The sequence below is a fragment of the Rhinoderma darwinii genome, chromosome 5, assembly GCF_050947455.1.
Source record: "Rhinoderma darwinii isolate aRhiDar2 chromosome 5, aRhiDar2.hap1, whole genome shotgun sequence".
NCBI lineage: Eukaryota > Metazoa > Chordata > Amphibia > Anura > Rhinodermatidae > Rhinoderma > Rhinoderma darwinii.
This window is the reverse complement of record NC_134691.1, coordinates 327,560,082-327,584,343: the sequence shown is the minus strand read 5'-3', so window position 1 is coordinate 327,584,343 and position 24,262 is coordinate 327,560,082. Positions and strand designations below refer to the sequence as shown.

General features: G+C 41.2%; 1 protein-coding gene across 3 annotated transcripts in view; it reads right to left on the bottom strand.

Moving 5' to 3' along the window:
* CDK14 (cyclin dependent kinase 14) overlaps nt 1-24,262 on the bottom strand; it is a 399,726-nt gene that overhangs the window by 84,062 nt on the left and 291,402 nt on the right. The gene's annotated exons all lie outside the window — the stretch shown is intronic.

Genomic DNA, 24,262 nt, shown 5'->3' with positions numbered 1-24,262 from the left:
AAGACAAAGATAAACAAGACAAAAATATACGCAAGTATTTATTAGTCTACAGTACTTTCTGCCCTTTGATGAAACAGTCATGTTGAAATTTAGCAGCTATTTTTTATCTGGCAGAAGGCTGAAAGGGAGGGCTTTTGCTAATGTGGCAGGGTTTAGCATGCCTGGAACAGACAAAGGAGTGGAGGAGGGCTCTTGCTGCAGCCAGTTGCCGACAACCAGAAACTTATCTGATCTTATGTTTATGAGTGGAAAAATTGCTGATATCTAGAATTCTATAGATTTTTCTTGCTGTTTTGATTGCAATATGAGACAGAATAAGAGATCAAATCAAAAGAGAGCAGTAAATTACAGCAAGAATTGCTAAAAATTTTATTTTCTATTCATAAATTTCATTTTAGTATACCTTCAAAAAGCTTGACGACAATCTCAGTGGGTGAGGGCTTGGGTTAACTGTAATAGCAGCCATACTGGACTCCGCTTTCCCACAAGGATTTTTTTTAGGTGGAAATCCTCTTTGAATTTTTTATAAATTATAGGATGGTTCTCATAAGCATTATTCCTGCCCACCAAGTGCCTCAGCACTCAACTTTCCTTGTTGTCCCTGGTTCCCAGTTAGATAACTGGCTACATTCCTAGGACTAGAAGTTCAGCCCACCAAACGACTTGCTCTTCTATGTCGTGATAGGCGGCACAATTTATTTAGGCACACCCTGTCTTGTTTTGATGAAAACGCCACTGATTCTACATACTTCGAAGCCAGGCATATCTTTGTTTTCAGGAAGCATTGACAACAAACATATTCAAATGTTAAAGCCGAGCTCTCTGCCTACGTAACTGGACTCTCTCTCTTGCAACTGGATTTGTGTTTCAGAATGATTATCTTCTAGACGCAGAAACCATATTTCTCGAACTTAAAAATTTCACTGGAGGCATTTAACGAAAACCTTCCTTTAAAATATAATGATTTTTCATCTTTATTCTCCCCCCTTCAAAAGGTTTCACTGCTCCGATGTTTAACGTTATGCAAAGACGTGTTTCTGCCAGTGAATATCTCCTTATGGTTATGCTTCTGTAAATTACCTGCTGTGAGCTGATAAAAGGATTAATGCTGCCAAAATTCTTAATCTGTGAAATTACAAATTAAATTCTCATATTAAAAATACCACCCTGAGGTATTTTTTGTGGTTTTAATTCCCCTCTGGTGTTCTGCATACATTGTGCTTGTTAATGACTACGACAAGTCTTCTCTGCTGGCAGGCTGCTGCAGAGCGATAGTGTGTTGGCATTTACTTTACTGATAGAGCCCGGATTTAACCACTGGCTGATAGACTAAGTGGCAACTGGGTAATAACTCAATATTAAGTGAAAAGTGCTACTACAGAATACAGAATTTACAGCCTATCAAAATCCTAGCTGTGCTTAATCATTCATTCAGATCGGATTGAGATGTCATAAATGGAGAATGATCATAGAGGAGAAGGTTGGATTCAGTGTTGGGGGGGGGGGGGGATAAAAAAAGGATGAATTAATTTTGCTGTTAAATTCTTAAATCGGTCCCACTGACAGCTCTTATTTCTAAGCCACGATGATTCTGGTGGCAAATGAACCTAAAAATATTATCAATAAACAGTGGGAAATGTTGAAGGAATGGGTTGACCAGGGGCGGACATATCATTGGGGCAACCTGTGCAGTTGCACAAGGGCTCAGTAGGTAGGGGGGCCCACTGCCCCCCTAAAAACAGCTTTGAAGTGTCTATTGGATTGCATGTAAGGGACTGAGCTAATGACAATGGTTAACAATTATTGGTGTATTGTTAGATAGACAAAGTGGATATAAAAAAGTCTACACACCCCTGTTAAAATGCCAAGTTTTTGTCATGTAAATGAGTCCAAGATGAATAATTTCAGAACTTTTTCCACCTTTAGTCAGTACAATTGTATTGAAAAACAAACCGAAATCTTTTAGGCTGGAAAAATAAAAATAAAGAACAAAAATAATGTGGTTGCATAAATATGCTCACCCTTAAACTAATACTTTGTTGCATTACCCTTTGACTTTATGAAGGAATTCAGTCTTTTTGGGTAGAAGTCTATCCGCATTGCACATCTTGACTTGGCAATTGTTGCCCACTTTTCCTTGCAAAAGCGCTCCAAATCTGTCAGATAGCGAGGGCATCTCCTGTGTACAGCAGTCTTTATGTCACCCCACAGATTTTCAATGGGATTAAGGTTGGGGCTCTGGCTGGGCCATTCCAAAAATTTGATCTTCTGGTGAAGCCATTCTTTTGTTGATTTGGATGTATGCTATGGGTCGTTGTCTTGCTGAAAGTTGAAATTCCTCTTCATCTTCAGCTTTTTGGCAGAGGCCTGCAGGTTTTGTGCCAATATTGACTGATATTTGGAACTGTTCATAATTCCATTCACCTTGGCTAGAGCCCCAGATGCAGAAAAACAGCCCCAAAGCATAATGCTGCCTCCACCATGCTTCACTGTGGGTATGGTGTTCTTTTGGTGATGTGCAGTGTTGACTTTGTGCCAAACATACCTTTTGGAATTATGGCCAAAAAGTTAAACCTTGGTCTCATCAGACCAGAACACGTTTTCCCACATGATTTTGGCAGACTTGATGTAGGTCATTGCAAAACATATCCGGGCTTCTGTCTTGCCACCCTACCCCACAGCCCAGACATATGAAGAATACGGGAGATTGTTGTCACATGCACTACACAACCAGTACCTGCCAGAAAGTCCTGCAGCTCCTTGGTAACCTCCCAGACCATTTTTGTCTCGTCTTTACATCAAGTTTTGAGGGATGTCCAGTTCTTGGTAATGTCACGGTTGTGCCAAATGTAATCCACTTCTTGATGACTGTCTTCACTGTGTTCCATGGTATATCGAATGCCTTGGAAATTCTTTGGTACCCTTCTCCTGACTGATGCCTTTCAACAATCAGATGCCTTTGATGTGTTGTAACCTCTTTACGGACCATTGCTTTTGCGGTCACATGAAAGAAAATGTCAAGAAAATGCTAATAGAACAGCTGAAGTTTATATGGGGTAACTCAGAATCACTTTAAATAATGGCAGCTGTGTACTGACTACTACTTAACATGAGTTTATATGTGATTGGCTAATTCTGAACACAACCACATCCCCAATTATAAGAGGGTGTTCACACGTATGCAATCACATTATTGTAGTTTTGTTATTTTTAACCTCCAAATGATTTCAGTTTGTTTTTCAATGGAATTGTACTTATTATGGGTCACATTAAAGGTGGAAAAAGTTCTGGAATTATTTATCTTGTACTAATTTTTTGACATGACAAAAACCTGGCATTTTAACAGGGGTGCGTAGACTTTTTATATCCACTGTATATAAACATTTTAGAGTAACTTTGTACGTGTATTGTGTGGAGGCACAGATCTGGAGAAGGGTACATAAAAAAAATTGTACTGCACTCAAAGTTCCCCAGAGCACAGTGGCCTCCATAATTCTTAAATGGAAAAAATTTGGAACAACCAGGACTCTTCCTAGAGCTGGCGCCACACCAAACTAAGTAATCAGGGGAGAAGGGCCTTGGTAAGACAGGTGACCAAGAACCCAATGGTCACTCTGGCTGATATCCAAAGATCCTGTGCACAGATGGGAGAAACTTCCAGAAGGTCAACCATCACTGCAGGACCCACCAATCTGGACTTTACGGCAGAGTGGCCAGAAAGAAGCCTCTCCTCAGTAAAAGTCACATGAAAGCCCACCTGGAGTTTTCAAAAAAGCATCTAAAGTACTCTTGGACTGTGAGAAACAAGATTCTGTGGTCTGATGAAACCAAGATTGAACTATTTGGCCTCAATTCTTAGCGTCATGTCTGGAGGAAACCAGGCACTGCTCATCACCTGCCTAATACCATCCTTACAGTGAAGCATGGAGGGGGCAGCATCATGCTGTTGGGTGTTTTTCAGAAGCTAGGTCAGAGAGACTAGCCAGGGTTGAGGGAAAAATGAATGGAGCAAAGTACAGATATATTCTTAATGAAGATCTGATCCAAAGTGCTCTGGACCTCAGACTGGGCAGAAGGTTCACCTTTCAAAAGACGTTACAATGACCCTAAGCAAACAGCCAAGACAACACATGAGTGGCTTAGGAACAACTCTGTGAATATCCTTGAGTGGCCTAGCCAGAGTCCTGACTTGAATCCAATCGAACATCTCTGGAGAGACCTGAAAATGGCTGTCCACTGACGTCACCATCCAACCTGACAGAGCTTGATAGGATCTTCAGAGAAGAATGGCAGAAAATCCCCAAATCCAGGTGTGCAAACCTTGTGGCATCATACCCAAGAAGACTGGAGGCGCTTATCAAACCTTGTGGAATCATACCCACGGAGACTTGAGGCTGTTATCTCTGCCATAGGTGCTTCAACTAAGTACTGAGTAAAGGGTCCGAATACTTATGTCAATGCAATATTTTAGTTTTTACTTTTCAATAAATTAGCAAATGTTACTAACATTCTGTTTTCCCTTTGTGATTATGGGGAAAAACGTGTTTTTTTTTTATTTTAGCACAAGGCCTCAACAAAATGTGAAAAAAGAAATAGTCTGTAGACTTTCCAAATGCATTGTATGGCAATTATCTGCTGCTTGTAATAGCACCCCCTGGTGTTCAAATGTATAGGTCTTTGCACGTCATTCTAGTAAAGCTCTGTTAGGCTTCGTTCACATCTGCGTTGGGCTCCCGTTCTGACGTTCCGTCTGAGCTTTCCGTCACAACGGGACCCTGAACAGTCACAAATTGACACAAATGGAAACCAGAGGTTTCCGTTTCCATCACCATTGATTTCAATGGTGATGTATCCGGTGCCCATGGTTTCCGTTTGTCTCTGTTGTGCACCGGACCCGTTGTTTTGACGGAAGCAATAGCGTAATCGAATACACTATTGTTTCCGGCAAAACGACGGATCCGATGCACAACAGAGACAAACGTAAACCATGGGCACCGGATCAGTCTCCATTGAAATCAATGGTGATGGGAACGGGACCCCAATGCAGATGTGAACGAAACCTTAGACGTGCAGCACCTGCTCTCATCAGATAAACAAACGGAGAGAAAGAAAGCCCAGCATGTGCAGTAAGAGGTATACAGACTTCAAGCAGTGAGGGAAAAAAGCCATAAGAGAAGCACTTTACTGCTTGTGCTGATAAGGAGGAGAGCAGCACGTACTGGTGAGTAGGTTATCTAATGGCTTTAAACCTTACTGCGTGACGTCTGTGTACTTGGAGATGTAGCAGTAAGGCATATGTCCAGCCCAGGGTGTAAAACTACACAACGTAAAACTACAGCTCCCAGGATAGTCCAAACAATGGTAAGGATATGCTGGGAGTTGCGGTTTCACAAAAAAAAAAAAAACACCACCCATCATCTCGCTGCAGATCATACAGTGACTACAGTACCAATTAGAGGCAGAATAAACATTTACATTAAGTGACTCACAGGTGTCATCTTCTCAGATTCTTTTTCTCTTTTCTTCTCCATCCGGTCCAGACTACTATGATGAACAGCCCATTTCTGCAGTTTTCCACTCAGATGTGTTCAACTTCTCACTTATCAAACATTTCTGCACCTATAAACGAAGATAATTATCATGGTGCCACACACTACCACCCTAGATATAATAGCCTTATACGCTGTACCCTTGATTATAATATCACCATACACTGTGTCCCTGATTATAATATCACCATACACTGTGTCCCTGATTATAATAGTACCATACACTGTCACACACACACACACACACACACACACACACACACACACACACACACGCACACTGACCCATGTAAATAGTGCCCCCCATAGAGCCCCCTGTAGATAGTGCACCACATAGAGACCCCTGTAGACAGTGCCCCACAGTGCTCCATGTAGACAGTGACCCACATAGAGCCCCCTGTAGACAGTGCCCCACATAGAGCCCCCTGTAGACCGTGCCCCACATAGAGCCCCCTGTAGACCGTGCCCCACATAGAGCCCCCTGTAGACCATGCCCCACATACAGCGCCTATAGATAGTGCCCCCATAGAGCCCATTGTAGATAGTACCCCCATAGAGCCCACTGTAGATAGTCCCCTACATAGATACCCCTGTAGATAGTGGCCTCCATAGATACCCCTGTAGATAGTGGCCCCTGTAGATAGTGCCCCATATATAGCCCTCCCTATAGATAGTGCCCCACATATAGCCCCCCTATAGATAGTGCTCCGCATATAGCCATTGATTTTTTTTCTCATCATTCTCTGAACATTAAATTATGTTTTAATGAAATTTTATGGTTTGTAACAATTAAAGAGGATATATAATTTATATATTTTTTTCTGTTTGATTATTTCTATTTCATAAAAAGAGTTAATTTTTTTTTTTATATAATCCTGTTAATTCATTATTTTTCGGGCGCGTTTTTGTTTTAAATTTTATGAAACCTTATTTAAAATAAAAAAATTGTCCTGTGAGGGGAGATTTACTTTTGAATTACATTTTTGTTTATATAACGCACTGGAATTCCTTTGTATTCCAATGCATTACTGCATGTGCATATAAAATGCACCAGCTGCTGTTAGGGCATCCTTCAGGTACGCCCTAACAGGGATTAGCTCACAACAGCCCCGGAGGGCTTTTTATGGGCTTTGGGTGGTGCCTTAAAAAAAGCAGCGATCGCCGGGGCCGACGATAAGAGACAAAGGGAGTCCCCCTCCTTTGTGATGCCGCAATCACTATTGATCGAGGCATCACAAGGGTTACATGGGTGGGATCAGAGTTTTCTCTAACCCTGGACGTTGCTGCGAGGTGGTGTTTGTCAATCACAGCAGTGCCCCTATCCCCAAAGGTTATCACACAAGCACAACTGCTGCACCCCTATGATCACAGCACCGTAGTTTTAAGGAACAGGTTGTGAAAGGGTTAATGGCCTATACGGTTTTGAATATGGAATACATCCTGCACAGCGACCAGTCTCCAATTTGTATAGGTGACAAGTTTTCTATTCCCCCGCTTTCCATTAATGATGAAGACATACTTAAGGTTTGCCTTCTTTGAAAGTGCAAGTTCTTCATAATGAGTGAAAAGTTCTGGTCTCTTTCTCGCATCAAGAATATGTCTTTGAAAAAACAATTTAGAAAAAGCGAGAACTGTGATTATTCAGAAGTAAATGGAAAGTCTTGTACATCATCCCCGAAGCAACAGAAAACACAAATATAGAAAGTAGTATCAAGCATTTCACATTCTTTGAATTTTCAATGAAGAATCATATCCCTCTTGATTTAACACAGTGTGACATCCAGAAAATGTAAAGATATTTCAAATGTTCCTTTTTAGCTCTTTAGAATTTTCAACATCTTCTCCCTACTTGGAACATATCTCTATAATAAACAGCTGCCTAGCAACAAGATAAAACAAAATAGAAAAAAAACAAAAAACTGGACGTTTGTTGCAATAACTCCCTGTATCGGATATGAAAATAATGCATCCTGGTGGGTCCGCTTGCTTAAATTATTCAACTACAACACAGAACGATAAAAAATGATCAGGTAATGGCACAGTCACTGTGCCAGCAGCCCGTTAATTTATAAGCTGGGTTTGGTGGCACCGCGCAGATCTGCACACAGTGTCATTGGCAGGATTGGGCTGTCACACTGACACTGACACTATACTGTGACAGGGAACTGAAATAATCAGTTACCGGTCACTAAAAACCCCTGAAGACAGCGATCATATTGATTGAGCATAATATTCCCAAATGCAGAAACGCTGCTTCTGGATTACTGGGTACCCAGTGACATCAATGATGACATCACAGGGATTCCCTGTGTATAGAGGGCTCGGGGACATGCAGAGAAGATGGTCTTCTCTGCATGTCTAATATATATATATATATACACACACACACACAGATCAGTGGTGAGTGATCTAATGGGCTGTTCCTATTAGATTACTTTTGTCAGTGATCTGTACATGGGGACAGCACGGCACACATGTTCCCGAATAGTAATAAAATAATAATAATAATAATTAATAAGTAAATAAATATAGTAAAATTAAAAAATAAAGTGAAAAACAATTATAAAACAGTGTAACAACTAAAAATAAAGAAAGTGCACACCTCCCCAAACCCGCACGCACTAATATTAGACATCCTGTTTGACAGGAACGCATTTTGCATGGGCGTCAAAGCCTCAAGAATTTATATTTTTTTGTCAGGCAGAAAGGACAAAACCCCAAACATAAAATAATTCCCACCAATCTTTGCCCGTTCTACCCCGCCTTCATTAAAAAATGTCTGTAGCAGGATGATTATCTCATGTACAGATGCTTCGGCTAAGGATAAGGGGGAGATTCATTACCACTAAAATTGGGTCTTTGTTCTCGGCGCTATAGTAATATATGTTTGAAAGATTAATTTGGGGGTAAATATTATTCATTAAACAATTACCCACAGAACATGAAAAAATTAGGAAAATTATTTTTTTCCTGTTTGCAATAATTTTTCCTAAATAAAACTTACAACATTAATTGCTATCCGCTCCAATTTTAGAAAAAAAAAAAAAATTGCAGAATGTGTAGTCTGCAAAAAAAATAAAAAATTGCCCTATGTAAGGACAGCATAGTATTTTTGTGTGCCTTAGGCTCTGTTCACAGTGTTGTGAGCCTCTGTCTGGGATTCTGTTGGGGTTAAAGTCACTTTGGATGTCAAGAAAAATGCAGCATGCATGCTGAGAAAACAATGGAAAACACTGTCAGATCCCTGATGGACCCCAGTATATTTTAATGACGGCCTTTTTTCGCCATTTGGATTCGACATACGATGGATCCAGCAGAGCGTCATGGTTTCCGTTAAAAACCATAATACCATGAAGCCATGATGTTAGTGTGAACAGAGCCTTATTCATATTTTTTTCTCATTTGCATGATATAAAATTACTATCGTCTGAAAACAACTTTTAAATTCCCTCATTCAGGACCTCCAACAGTTAGCTGGAGCAAAGAGCAGCTGCAAAGAAGGTCTTTCTTTCTCTCTCTCCCGCTCTCTCCCGGCATGACCAGACAGCCTATTGATTTCAATGGGCAGCATGCTTTGCTGCAATACTTAATTTCTCCTGTGGTGGCACTGCAGGGAAACAAAAAACACTAGCTGCCAGGTTTCTACGCAGATAACAGCGGATTGCTGGGGGGGGGGTGTCACAGCAGCAGGACACCCAGCTTATCATCAGTAGACCCACATAAAACAATTAAATTGTCCAAAGTGGACTACCTCTTTAACTCTTCAATTGGCTAGAGCATTGCTGGTACAATTTAAAATATGACTTAAAGTGTAACTACATGTTTATAAAACTTTTGACATGTAATAGTGACATGTCAGAAGTTTTTATCAGTGGGATGAGCGCTGTGCCGCTTAGGTTCTGAATGACTGAAAGCCGAGAGAGACGTTCTATTGGAAAGCCAAGCTATCAAAAATGAAGTGACACAGTGCTCACCTGTTGCTTCGTTTTAGTGATCGTAGGGGGTCTCGGCACTTGGACAGGATTTAAACTTCTGACATGTCACTATGACATGTCAAAAGCTTTAGAAAAGTTTAGTTAAACTTCAAAACCAAGTTGTGTTGTAGTGAACTACACAGTCGAGTCACATTATGATGACTACCAGCTAATATCCAGAGTAACCACAGTGTGCAGCACGGACCGCAGCTAGACGGGCTGGGAGAGACTCAATAAGGTGCTGGTAGGTGGTCTCAGGTATCTGGAGCCGTGCTGACTGCAGTGCATCCCACATTTGCTGGAGGGTGCGTGGAGGAGGATCCATAGAGTGAACAAGACAATCGAGATGGTCACACAGATGGTCAATTGGGTTCAAATCTGGGGGGGCCAGGGAAGTACTTGGAAGTCTTGGTCGTGCTCTTCCAACCACTGTCGGACATTTCTATCCGTGTGACATGTCGCATTGTATTGCTGGAAGATTCCATCTGCCCCAGGGAAGACAAACAGCATGTATGGGTGGACGTCATCTGCAGCAATGGATTCATACCCAAATCGGTTCAGAGCCTTACACATGGATGAGTGGCCCAGAGAGTGCCATAAAAAACTTCCCCAAACCATAATACTGCTGCTACCAGCTTGTGTTCCTCCAGCAATGGTTGCAGGGTGTTTGTTCTCTGATATTTCTCGTATGACACGCCAACGTCCATCCGTTCAGTGAAGCAGAAAACGTGACTGAGAAGGCAACCCTTTGCCAATCATCGGCGGTCCAATTCCGATGCTGCCATTCAAATTGAAGCCTTTTTTTCCGATGCACCTTTGTTAGCATATGAGCAGTGACCAGCCCTCTGCTTCGGAGCCCCATACGCAGTAGGGTTTGCTGAACTCTTGTTTTAGACAAACATCTGGTAGCCCCCTGGTTGATTTTCACGGTGAGCTTCTTCACTGTAGCGTGTGGTTCGGCCCTTGTGCACCTTAGTAGGCGACGTTCACTTCTCACATCAATGGCACGTGGTGCTCCGCAGTTTCCACGTCAGTTATTCCCAATGGTGCCATTTCTCCACTCACGATACACTTTCACCACAACAGCGCGCAATCTGTTCACAAACTGCGCTGTTTAAGAAATACCACCGCCATTGGCCCGAAAGCCAATAATCATACCTTTTCGCAACTCTGATAAATCGCCCCTTTTACCCATGAAAACAAAGGTGTTGAAAGGTTCTTTAAAGACGTCCATAAACATTAGTTTAGTTAGTTTCTCGTCCACCATTTGTACAAAGACTTGCTTTTGAACATTTGATCGTTTTCTTGCTATATAACCTAATTACGCTACAGCTTACAGATGACCATGCATTCTCCTTATAATCTAATTAATAATAATAATCGTTATTTATATAGCACCAACATTTTTCTGCAGCACTTTACAATTTAAAGGGGTTATGCAGTGGCTAAAAATTGATGATCAATCCTCAGGATAGGCCATCAGTAGCTGATGGGTCAGGGTCAACTTCCGGGACCCCCACCCATCATATGTTTTGAAGGGGGTGCAGCGCTCGTACCCGTGCTGCTTCCCCTTCATTTCTATTTACTGGTGAATCGTCGACACGACACGGATGTAGCGGCGATTGACAGTATTACAGCCTTCTCCTCCCATTGAAGTGAACAGGAGAAAAGGCTGCAATACCAGTGAACTGCCGCTACATCTGTGTCGGCGATTCACATTGAGCAAATTGAAAAGGGGAAGCAGCGATCTTATGAGCGCTGCACCCCCTTCAAAACAGCGTATTGACGGGGGTACTGGGAGTCGGATCCCAACCAATCAGCTATTGATGGCCTATCCTGAGGATAGGACATAAATTTTTAGCGACTGCATAACCCCTTTAAGTTCAGTGCCAAAAGAACATATGACTTATGTAACAGACCCAAATGCATGCAACATGATTGCAATCATATCCCCGAGTGATGCCGCCTTCTGCTTCAAATCAAGTCCTACTGTCTCCATCCGTCAATCCAACGACCTCATGTCTAGTCTCAGTGACCACAGACTCTTGTCTCCTAGCAGACCTAGCTGTCGTGGACACAGACAATAATTTACATAGGAGACTGGGGAAGAACAAGGAAGGGAGGCTGTATCCATAAAGTGAGAAGTAGTTATGGACGATGGCTCCCAGTCCTGGTCAGTTAGGAACATGTGCTACGATTAGGGGATGAACTGAAAAGATTATAATGTGCATAGAGCTAGATTTTTTATTATGTTGTTATTGTGTAGTGTTTGTGGTGGAATTTGTTTTTTTAACCCCTTAATGACCAGCCTATTTTAGACCTTAACCCCTTAAGGACGCAGGCTTGTTTTGGCCTTAAGGCTCAGAGCCCATTTTTCAAATCTGACATATTTCACTTTATGTGGTAATAACGTCGGAATGCTTAAACCTACCCAAGCGATTCTGAGACTGTTTTCTCGTGACACATTGGGCTTCATGTTCGTGGTAAAATTTGGTCGATATATTCAGTGTTTATTGGTGAAAAATTGCAAAATTTTGAGAAAATGTTGAAAAAATTGCATTTTTCAGAATTGAAATGCATCTGCTTGTAAAACAGACGGTTATACCACCCAAAATAGTTACTAGTTCACATTTCCCATATGTCTACTTTAGATTGGCATCGTTTTTTGAACATTCTTTTATTTTTCTTGGACGTTACAAAGCTTAGAACATAAACAGCAATTTCTCATATTTTTAAGAAAATTTCAAAAGCCTTTTTTTTAAGGTACCTCTTGAGTTCTGAAGTGGCTTTGAGGGGCCTATGTATTAGAAATACACTTCTCGGGGGTGTATGCTTGGGAAAACCAGGCACTGAAACGGTCTAATAGGGGTCTCCGTTTATACAAACGGTCAAAACTGGGGTCATCTCGGGGTGGGCACGGCTCATTATCAGTATAATGTAAGAAGCGAAGTATTGCCTCATTTATTTATTTTTTTAGGTTCCAGTTCAGTTCTGAAGTTGCTTTGAGGGGCCCATATATTAGAAACCCCTATGAAATACCCCATTTTAGAAACTAGACCCCTCAAAGTATTCACAACAGCATTTAGAAAGTTTATGAACCCTTTAGGTGTTTGACAGAAATTTAGAGCAAAGTAGAGGTGAAATTTACTTTTTTTTTTGGGTCAGAAAATCCTCTTTATACCATTTTTTTTATAACACAAAAGGATTTATCAGAGAAACGCAAATTAATACTTATTGCCCAGATTCTGCAGTTTTGAGAAATATCCCACATGTGGCCCTAGTGCGGTAATGGACTGAAGCAGCGGCCTCAGAAGCAAAGGAGCACCCAGTGGATTTTGAGGCCTCTTTTTTATTAGGCACCATGTCCGGTTTGAAGAGGTCTTGTGGTGCCAAAACATTGGGAACCCCCCAAAAGTGACCCCAATTTGGAAACGACCCCTTGAGGAATCCATTGTAATTTTCTTGGGGTGCATGCGACTTTTTGATCAGTTTTTATTATATTTTTAGGTGGCGTGGTGACTAAAAAACAGCAATTCTACTATTGTTTTTTCATTCTATTTTTTTTACAGCGTTCACCGTGCGCTATAAATGACATATTCACTTTATTCTGCGGGGCGATACGATTACAACGATACCAGATGTTTATAGTTTTTTTTATGTCTTATGGCGTTTGCACAATAAAATACGTTTTGTAAAAAATCATTCACTTTTTGTGTTACCTTATTCTAAGAGCCAGAACGTTTTTATTTTTCCATCAATAAAGCCGTGCGAGGACTTTTTTTGCGTAACGAACTGTAGTTTCGATCAGGACCATTTTTCGGTACATGCGACTTTTTGATCTCTTTTTATTCCATTTTTTGGGAGGTGAAGTGACCAAACAATTGTGATTCTGGTACGGTTTATTATTATTTTCTTTTACGGCGTTCACCGTGCGGGATAAATAATGAAATAATTTTGTAGTTCAGGCCGTTACGGACGCGGCGATACCAATTATGTATAGTTTATTTCTTTGTTTATATATTTTTATTAATAATAAATGACTGATAAGGGAAAAAGGGGGATTTTTACTTTTATTACTTTTAAAACTTTTATTTTCTTATTTTTACACATCTTTTTTTAACTTTTTTTTAACTTTATTACTTTGTCCCACTAGGGGACTTGAGGGCAGGAGGCCCTGATCGCTAATCTAATACACTGCACTACATGCGTAGTGCAGTGTATTAGAGCTGTCAGCTACTCACTGACAGCAAGCATAGTGGGTCCTGACTTCGTCAGGACCCACTAGGCTTCCGTCTATGGCATAGCCGGACGCCATTGTTTGGTGTCCGGTTGCCATAGTCACCATCGCCGGCCGCTATCGTGTAGCAGGCCGGCGATGGCAGCTTAACCCCTAAAAAGCCGCGATCTCTATAGAACGCGGCTTTTAAGGGGTTAATCAGCGGGGACACAGCGATCGGTCCCCGCTGTAGGAGCTGAGACAGCAGCTGTCACAGCTCCTGTATGTGTCGGGTGGACGGCCGAAACGGCCGTTATTCCCGAGACGTACTATTGGGTCATGGAGCGCGAACGATACAGCTGCCATGACCTAATAGTACGTCTAGGAGCGGGAAGGGGTTAATGACCAGGCTATTTTTTACGTTTTTCCATCGTCGCATTCCAAGAGCTCTAACTTTTTTATTTTTGCGTCGACATAGCTGTATAAGGTCTTGTTTTTTGTGGGACAAGTTGTATTTTTTAATAGCACCATTTTGAGGTACATGTTATTTATTGAGTAACTCTTATTAACTTTCTGAAAAAAAAAATCTGAAATTTCGCCACTCTTTTTTGCATCCTAAATCTACGCCGTTTACCGTGTGGTATAAATAACACAATAAGTTTATTCAGCGGGTTGTTATGATTGCAACGATACCAAATTTGTATAGTTTTTGTATGATTTACTACTTTTACACAGTAAAAACGCTTTTTTTTCAAAATTATTTGTTTTTGTGTCTCCATATTTGAAGAGCCGTAACGTTTTTATTTTTTCGCCGATGCGGTTGTATGAGGGCTTTTTTTTTGCGGGAAGACTTGTAGTTTTTTTGGTACCATTTTGGAGTAGATGCGACTTTTTGATCACTTTTTAATCAAATTTTTTTAAAGTCAGGATTCACAGAAAAAAGCAATTTTTCCGTCATTTTTTACGGCGTTTACCGCGCGGGTTAAGTAATGTAATAGCTTTATAGTAGGGGTCGTTACGGACGCGGCGATACCAAATATGTGTAACTTTTTAACTTTATTTTGTTTTTTTTAATAGTAAAGCATTTTGTAAGGGGAAAAAGTGGGTTTTTCATTTTTTTTTTTTCACATTTTTTTTTATTAAACTTTATTAAACTATTTTTTTTAACTTTTTTACTAGTCCCACTAGGGGACTTCACTATGCGATCCTCCGATCGCTATTATAATACACTGCAATACTTTTGTATTGCAGTGTATTACTGCCTGTCCGTTTAAAACGGACAGGCATCTGCTAGGTCATGCCTCCGGCATGATCTAGCAGGCATTCGCTCCAGGCAGACCTGGGGGCCTTTATTAGGCCCCCGGCTGCCATGGGAGACACAGACACTCGGCGATCTTATCGCCGGGTGTCGGTGGGATGAGAGGGAGCTCCCTCCCTCTCTCCAAAACCACTCAGATGCGGTGCTCGCTATTGAGCACCGCATCTGAAGGGTTAAACGGGTGAGATCGATACTAATATCGATCTCACCCGGCAGAGCAGGGACACCCCCAGCCCTCAGCTGCCTCTGGCAGCTGAGAGCAGGGAGATTTGACAGCTCCCTGCTCTGTTTACTTATTCCGATGCCGCGACGTAAAAAGTCTATGGCATCGGAATAAGGCCCGTTAGTGACCGATGTAAAAAGACTATGGGCCGGTCACTTATGGGTTAAGAATAGTCTGATGTAATGCAGAAATCATGGTTTCTTTAACGATGGCTAAATGTTCAGGTCAAGAGGCAGCAAAGCACCCCCTCCCCCCACATCATCATATTTGACTATAAAGTAGTTATGATGTTTTTGCCATGGGATGTTGGATTTAGTTTAATGATTATCAGTCATCAATTTATCCAGAGCGAGGAGCCAGAGCCATCAAAAGTTGGTAAAAATATTTGGACACCTGACCATCACACATATATGAGCCAATTGGACATCCCATTTCAAAACCATATGCGCTGTATGGAGTTGGTCCCTTTGCAGCTACATCAAGCCCCACTCTTCTGGGAAGTCGCTCCACAAGATTTTGGAGTTTGTCTGTGAGAATTTGTGTCCATTCAGCCAAAGAGAATTAGTGAGGTCAGGCCCTGATGTTGAGGAAGAAGATTTGGATTGCAGTCGGCATTCCAGTTCATCCTAAAGGTGATGGATGGGGTTGAGGTCAGGGCCTTGCTGTGCACTCAGCTCTTGCACCTATCATGGGTATGCTCAGTCATTGCAATTTGCTTTAAACATCGTTCTATTTGTCAGCACTGTCTATTTTCTGCTGTTAACTTTATATGTATTTTGTTACTTACCTGTACACCATTTTATATGGTAGATATACATTTAACTTTGTGTAACTTTTGCGGGCAGTATACAGCTTGCAGACGCATACAGTGTTAGGTTATGCCACCAGACATTGTTTATTCACACATACTCTTTGCTTACATGGTATATTCATTTTGTGAGTTGCATGGCTTGTATGTCCTTGTATACCTATGTGTCATCTTGAATAAAGTATTTTTCTATTTTCGTACACCTCTTGTCTATTGGCATCTTTTTCTTTAGGTTATACTGTATATATATATATATATATATATATATATATATATATATGTTTTGGATGCTTTGTGGGTACACGCCCCAGGATCTAGCTCACACTTGACCACATGTTTGCTAACGGCTGCATTGTACTTTTCTTGGGCTGACCAGATCCATGCTGTTTCTTTCGGTTATATCATGGGCGAAGTCATGTTGGAACGGGAAAGGCCCGAACTCCAAACGGGAAAGGACCAAGCCCTGGCATCCGCAAATCCCATACTGCCAGACAGTGAGCAGTCATTCATCCCTCCAAAGAACACGCTGCTCCAGTGTCCAGTGATGACGTGCTTTACACCACTCCAGCCCACTCTTGGCATTGTGTATGGTGACCTTAGGCTTGTGTGCAACGACCACCCATTTTATGAAGCTCCCAGCATACAGTTATTTTGCTAATGTCACTTCCAGAGGCAGTGTATATCTCTGTAGTGAGTGATACAACAGGGAATAGGCAATTTTTACACGGCACGCATTTCAGCACTTGGCAGCTCCGCTCTGTGAGTTTGGTCTACTGCTTCTTGGCTAAACTATTATTGCCGAGTAGTCACTGAGCTCTTCAGTATGACTCCTACTACTATCAACGTTTAAAATTTCAGAAAAGTCATAAGAACGCAGATTAAGATCGGAAATGCCCCCAGTAGAAGAAATGGCGAAAAGCGTTGGGGATGCAATTCCCACTTTGGTCTGTATGAGTCTAAATATTCGTCAACTATTTTCTTTGTGATACGTTGCGCATAATTGCTACTTGTTCGCTTGTAATATTAACATTTTTAATTAATTTTGTTCCATCATGTTACCTAAATGTATGGCTATATTGCATACATGTTTGCCCTCATAGAGAATGATGTTTTATCTCCTATCTTAATCTGTATTATTAGGATTTTTTGAGATTTTTGTAATAAAAACATTCTATTTCTAGCATGATTTCGGTGTGTTCCTTTTTGTAGGTTTTGCTAAATTTAGCTTGGCATGTGATATATGTATTGATTGCTTGCTTGCTACAAAGTTTGCAAAAGTTACATTATTTAAAACCATTTTTTTTTTTCCCTTGCAGTTTCCTTCCTGCTGAGTAGCTGAGTAAGGGGGAGGGGTTAGCTGCTACCAGGTGCTATAAATCAGGCCTCACTACTCTGTAGAGCCTGCTCTGTGGCTTGAAAAAAACAAGTGGTTTGTATATCAAGTGAAGTTCCAAAAACCGGAGTTGAAAAGAGGAGTTAAAGCCCCAGTAAGTGCTCTTCTACTTCTTTTTATTTTTGATTAACACCTGTTTGCTGTTTTTTTGTAACTTGGATAATGGATAGCAAGATTGGAGGTTTTCTTCAGTGCACAGTTTGCCATATGTATGCACGACTGGAGCCGGAGTTCCAGGGTGAATATCTCTGTGGCAGATGTGAGCATGTTGTTCACCTGGAATCTCGTATTAGAGATCTGGAGGAGCAGAATGCAACACTGAGGAGGATAGACAATTTTGAGCGGAGCTTGCTGCTCACAGAGCATGCAGTTAGTGGGTTACAACTGGAGGGTGAAGACATGGGTGAGCAGGATCAGGTAAGTAGCTGGGTTAATGTAGTTAGGGGCAGTAGAAAGGGGTCAAAGACAAGGAAGGCCGATCCGGTTTCTGACATTCCAGGCAAAATTGCCAAGTTGGGTGATGATGCGGGGGTGTCAGTCTCAGAAATGGCAGCCCTAGTGGATACTGATCTCCCTAACAGCCGGGAGAACAGCCCAGCTAGTAGTCGGCGGGATGGTAATGCAGGTAAGCCAAGACAATTGATAGTCGTAGGGGATTCAATAATCAGGAAGACGGATAGAATAATTTGTCGCCAAGACCACCTCAACCGAATGGTTTGCTGTCTCCCTGGTGCCAGGGTTCGGCATGTGGTGGAACGGGTGGACAAATTGCTGGGAGGGGCTGGTGATGATCCAGCTGTCGTGGTCCATGTCGGTACCAACGACAGAATAAATGGTAGGTGGAGGAGCCTTAAGAATAATTTTAAAGAACTAGGCTACAAGCTGAAGGGAAGGACCTCCAAAGTAGTATTCTCAGGAATACTGCCTGTGCCATGCGCATCACAGGAAAGACAGCGGGAGCTCAGGGAGTTAAATGCATGGCTGAAGTCTTGGTGTAGAGGAGAAGGATTTGGGTTCCTAGAGCACTGGGCTGACTTTTCATTGGGGTACAAACTATATTCTGCAGATGATTTGCACCTAAATGGAAGGGGGTCCGCTGTGCTGGGGGAGAGAATTCTAGCTGGGGTGGCGGAGTATTTAAACTAGGGCTGAGGAGGGAGGCCAATGTAGAAAAAAAAGGGGTAGCCAGGTTAGAGAAGGGTCAGACTATATTGGTGGGGGGAGAAACAGAATGTGGGGAGAGGACTAGACAACAGGATAAGGAGATCCTTTCGTTACAAAACATCAGTGTAAATAAAAAGGCCCGATTAATGTCAAATCACATTTCTGATAATAAAAGTGAAAAACTGACAGGCAAGTTAAAGTGTATGTTCACAAATGCCAGAAGTCTAGCAAGCAAAATGGGGGAGCTGGAGGCCTTGATACTGGAAGAAAATATAGATATAGTTGGTGTTGCTGAAACATGGCTGGACTCTTCACATGACTGGGCTGTAAATCTACAGGGTTTTACACTTTTTCGTAAAGACAGGACAAATAGGAAAGGTGGTGGTGTATGTCTGTATGTGAGAAATGATATGAAGGCGAGTGTGAAAGAGACAATAGTGGGTGAATACTGTGAGGAGGTTGAAACCTTGTGGGTGGAACTAGAAAGGGAGGTAAACACTGAAAAAATTACTTTTGGTGTAATCTATAGACCCCCCAATATAACTGAGGAGATGGAAGTTCAGCTATATAAACAGATGGAGCGGGCTGCACAGGCGGGTACTGTAGTGATAATGGGAGATTTTAATTTCCGGGATATTAATTGGTGTCATGGTTCGGCTTCAACTGCAAAGGGGAGACATTTCCTCAACCTGTTGCAGGAAAATTTTATGGGCCAGTTTGTGGAAGACCCGACTAGAGGTGAAGCTCTGTTGGATCTGGTCATTTCTAATAATGCAGATCTTGTTGGGAATGTCAATGTTCGTGAAAACCTCGGTAACAGTGATCATAATATAGTTACATTTTACCTATACTGTAAAAAACAAACGCAGGCTGGGAGGGCAAAAACATTTAATTTTAAGAAAGCCAATTTCCCCAGGATGAGGGCTGCAATTCAGGATATAGACTGGGAAGAACTAATGTCAAATAATGGAACAAATGATAAATGGGAGATTTTCAAATCTACTTTGAGTTATTATAGTGCAAAATTTATTCCTACAGGTAACAAGTATAAACGACTCAAATTAAACCCCACATGGCTTACACATTCTGTGAAAGGGGCAATACATGACAAAAAAAGGGCATTTAAAAAATACAAATCTGAGGGTACAGCTGTAGCCTTTGTAAAATATAAGGAGCTTAATAAAATCTGTAAAAATGTAATAAAATTAGCAAAAATACAAAATGAAAGGCTGGTGGCCAAGGATAGTAAAACAAATCCCAAAAAATTCTTCAAGCATATAAATGCAAAAAAGCCCAGGTCTGAACATGTGGGACCCCTAGATAATGGTAATGGGGAGTTGATCACAGGGGATCAAGAGAAGGCAGAGTTACTAAATGGGTTCTTTAGCTCTGTATATACAACTGAAGAAGGAGCAGCTGATGTAGCCGGTGCCAGTGCTGTTAATATATCAGTTGATATACTGAATTGGATGAATGTAGAGATGGTCCAAGCTAAATTAAATAAAATAAATGTGCACAAGGCCCCGGGACCAGATGGGTTACACCCTAGAGTTCTTAAAGAGCTTAGTTCAGTTATTTCTGTCCCCCTTTTCATAATATTCAGAGAATCTCTAGTGACTGGTATAGTGCCAAGGGACTGGCGCAGGGCAAATGTGGTGCCTATTTTCAAAAAGGGCTCTATGTCTTCCCCGGGTAATTATAGACCAGTAAGCTTAACATCCATCGTGGGGAAAATGTTTGAGGGGCTATTGAGGGACTATATACAGGATTATGTGACAATAAATAGCATTATAAGTGACAGCCAGCACGGTTTTACTAAGGACAGAAGTTGTCAAACTAACCTAATCTGTTTTTATGAAGAGGTGAGCAGAAATCTAGACAGAGGGGCCGCTGTGGATTTAGTGTTTTTGGACTTTGCAAAGGCATTTGACACTGTCCCCCATAGACGCCTAATGGGTAAATTACGGACTATAGGTTTAGAAAATATAGTTTGTAATTGGATTGAGAATTGGCTCAAGGACCGTATCCAGAGAATTGTGGTCAATGATTCCTACTCTGAATGGTCACCGGTTATAAGTGGTGTACCCCAGGGTTCAGTGCTGGGACCCCTATTATTCAACTTATTTATTAATGATATAGAGGATGGGATTAATAGCACTATTTCTATTTTTGCAGATGACACCAAGCTATGCAATATAGTTCAGACTATGGAAGATGTTCATGAATTACAGGCAGATTTAAACAAACTAAGTGTTTGGGCGTCCACTTGGCAGATGAAGTTTAATGTAGATAAATGTAAAGTTATGCATCTGGGTACCAACAACCTGCATGCATCATATGTCCTAGGGGGAGCTACACTGGCGGATTCACTTGTTGAGAAGGATCTGGGTGTACTTGTAAATCATAAACTCAATAACAGCATGCAGTGTCAATCAGCTGCTTCAAAGGCCAGCAGGATATTGTCGTGTATTAAAAGAGGCATGGACTCGCGGGACAGGGATGTAATATTACCACTTTACAAAGCATTAGTGAGGCCTCATCTAGAATATGCAGTCCAGTTCTGGGCTCCAGTTCATAGAAAGGATGCCCTGGAGTTGGAAAAAATACAAAGAAGAGCAACGAAGCTAATTAGGGGCATGGAGAATTTAAGTTATGAGGAAAGATTGAAAGAATTAAACCTATTTAGCCTTGAAAAAAGACGACTAAGGGGGGACATGATTAACTTATATAAATATATTAATGGCACATACAAAAAATATGGTGAAATCCTGTTCCTTGTAAAACCCCCTCAAAAAACAAGGGGGCACTCCCTCCGTCTGGAGAAAAAAAGGTTCAAGCTGCAGAGGCGACAAGGCTTCTTTACAGTAAGAACGGTGAATTTATGGAATAGCCTACCGCAGGAGCTAGTCACAGCAGGGACAGTAGATGGCTTTAAAAAAGGGTTAGATAATTTCCTAGAACAAAAAAATATTAGCTCCTATGTGTAGAAATTTTTCCTTCCCTTTTCCCTTCCCTTGGTTGAACTTGATGGACATGTGTCTTTTTTCAGCCGTACTAACTATGTAACTATGTAACTATGTAATATCACAGCTAGAAATGAGCGAAATTCCGGAAATTCGATTTCGGGTCCAATTCAATCGAATCAGCCATCTGATTCAGTCTAAATAAATTCACTGCAAATCGAATGTGCCCTGATTGCCCTGAAACCTCGTGACTCTGATGTCTTCTAGGACTGTATCCACCAGTAGCATTTTCTGGTTAGGCTTTTAACAGTGGATATAAGTCATTCACTTACACCCCACATGATTGGCTGTGCTAGAGGAAGGGATTTCCACAGGCTGCCTGCAAGGCATTATGGGAAAGCCCACTCAAGGTCATGAGATCCTTTTTTTAAATCTGCAAAACGCCATTTTGTTTTGATTCATTCGTTGTAAACCCCAAAAGTTTCGGATTTTGCAGAATCAGAAACTTTTGGGAAATCCGGACCAAGTTCGATTTGCGTAGAATCAATTCGCTCATCTCTAGACACAGCTCTAAACTGACTTATTAAATGCCATATGAAGGTTTACTATTAGCATTGTTTGTCTATGGAAATTACATGGCTGTGTACTTGATTTAATGCTCCCGTTTGCCACGAGTGTCGCTGAAACACCTGAACTCAACAATTAGGATAAGGGTCCACATACTTTTGGCCATATAGTGTAGCATATGCGGACATTTATAGCAGAGGGCACCCATGTAAGAGCAGTATGTGGGTCCCTTACTCTCCAATATCTCATCGAAGAACACTCTGCCCTTACAGTGGATATAAAAAGTCTACACACCCCTGTTAAAATGCCAGGTTTTTGTCATGTCAAAAAATCAGTACAAGATTAATTATTTCAGAACTTTTTTCACCTTTAATATAAGCTATAATAAGTACAATTACATTGAAAAACAAAATGAAATAATTTAGAGGGGAAAAATAAGAACAAAACTACAATAATGTGGTTACATAAATGTGAACACCCTCTTATAATTGGGGATGTCGTTGTGTTCAGAATTAGCCAATCACATTTAAACTCATGTTAAATAGTAGTCAGTACACGGCTGCCATTATTTAAAGCAATCCCGAGTAACCCCATATAAAGTTCAGCTGTTCTATTAGGATTTTCCTGACATTTTCTTTGTTGCATGTGATAGCAAAAGCCTTGGTGCGTAAAGAGCTTACAACACTTTAAAGCTATCAGATTGTTGAAAGGCATCAGTCAGAAGAAGGGTACCAAAGAATTTCCAAGGCATTAGATATACCATGGAATGCAGTGAAGACGGTCATTAAGAAGTGGATTACATTTGGCACAACAGTGACATTACCAAGAACTGGACGTCCCTCAAAACTTGATGAAAAGACAAGACAAAAATTGGTGCGGGAGGCTACCAAGAGGCCTACAGCAAATTTAAAGGAGCTGCAGGACTTTCTGGCAGGTACTGGCTGTGTAGTGCATGTGACAATAATCTCCCGTATTCTTCATATTGGGCTGTGGGGTAGGGTGGCAAGTCGGAAGCCTTTTCAAATAAAAACATCCAATCCCGGCTATGTTTTGCAAAGACTTACATCAAGTCTGCCAAAAGTATGTGGGGAAATGTGTTATGGTCTGATAAGACAAAGGTTGAACTTTGTGGCCATAATTCTAAAAGGTATGTAAGGCGCAAAGCCAACACTGCACATCACCAAAAGAACACCATACCCACAGTGAAACATGGTGGAGGCAGCATTATGAAACATGGTGGAGGCAGCATTATGAAGCATGGTGGAGGCAGCATTATGAAGCATGGTGGAGGCAGCATTATGCTTTGGGGCTGTTTTACTGCAGCCGGAATGCGGTGGTGGGAATTATGAAGAGTTCCAAATATCAGTCAATATTGGCACAAAGCCTGCAGCCTCTGGTAAAAAACTGAAGATGAAGAGGTATTTCACCTTTCGGTACGACACCGACCCAAAGCCTACCTCCAAATCAACAAAAGAATGGCTTCACCAGAAGAAAATCTAAGTTTTGGAATGGCTCAGCCATAGCCCAGACCTGAATCCCATTGAAAATCTGTGGGGTGACCTGAAGAGGGCTGTACACAGGAGATGCCCTCGCAATCTGACAGATTTGGAGCGCTTTTGCAATGAAGAGTGGGCAACAATGGCCAAGTCAAGATGTGCCGTGCTGATAGACTCCTACCCAAAAAGACTAAATGCTGTCAAAGTCAAAGGGTAATCCAACTAAGTATTCGTTTAAGGGTGAGCATATTTATGCAACCACATTATTTTTATTTATCCATCCTAAAAAATTTCAGTTGGTTTTTCAATACAATTGTACAGATTATAGGTGACATTAAAGGTGGAAAATGTCTGAAATGATTCATCTTGGACTGATTTTGTAACATAACAAAAACCCGGGATTTTAACAGGGGTGTGTAGTTTTATATATATATATATATATATATATATATATATATATATATATATATATCCACTGTATTGCCCTTTAAGTTAAAATATTACACCAGTTCAACCTTTACCAGACAGGGAAGCAGTAAGACATGACCATAAATATTTGTCAAAATCTTCTACCCAGGACTATCATCGAAT